The sequence below is a fragment of the Salvelinus namaycush genome, chromosome 7 (assembly GCF_016432855.1).
Source record: "Salvelinus namaycush isolate Seneca chromosome 7, SaNama_1.0, whole genome shotgun sequence".
Lineage (NCBI taxonomy): Eukaryota > Metazoa > Chordata > Actinopteri > Salmoniformes > Salmonidae > Salvelinus > Salvelinus namaycush.
In genome coordinates, this window is record NC_052313.1 from 50,406,917 (window position 1) to 50,407,651 (window position 735).

A 735-nucleotide genomic window follows, 5' to 3' on the forward strand; every position below is an offset into this window, starting at 1 on the left:
CGCCATCTTGTGGTCACTAGTTATACTGCTGGCTGCTCTTACAGACGAGTGACGTTTGGAAAAGGGAGTGGTTAGAACGCTGCTGTCAGCGTTCGCCGTTTATAAACATCATATTCAGTGTTCTATTTCAGAATGTTACTGTTTGAATAGTTTGATAAGGCAGGCCATTGTGTGTTTGATTCATTTAGAATTAGTCAAATGTTTCATTCTATTTAAGATAAAACGCATGTCCTGTATATTCCGTCCGTATACTTTTCAAAGAGTTCTCTCATGGCAAAGGCTGCGTCAGAAATCATCCACAGTGTACATAGACTGAGCTGTAACGAACTAACTATGAACTAACTATCTCTCTGGTAGAGATGTTACTGTAAAAACCAAAATGGACATATGAAGAAGTGACACACACACTTGCTAGCCACAAGGCGCGCTGTCGACACGTGGAACAGAACAGTAAAGCTAACAGGCGTTTTCATGTGTCACCAAAGGGGATGTTCAAATAGCATGATGTTACAGATGAAAACAGTGGGTCTAACTAACTGCCATCCAGTCATTATCCTTTTCAGCATCAATTATTCTTTAGTTTGTCACTGGTGAATGTTGGTGGTGTTTTAAAGCTGTGCGTGTGTTTGTGCGTGTATTTGTGGGTGTGTGTGTTTCTTTAATAGCAACAATCTGTCCCTATATATCCATTGTAAATGTGTATTTAACTCTACATTGTCTAGCCATTGTGTAAAG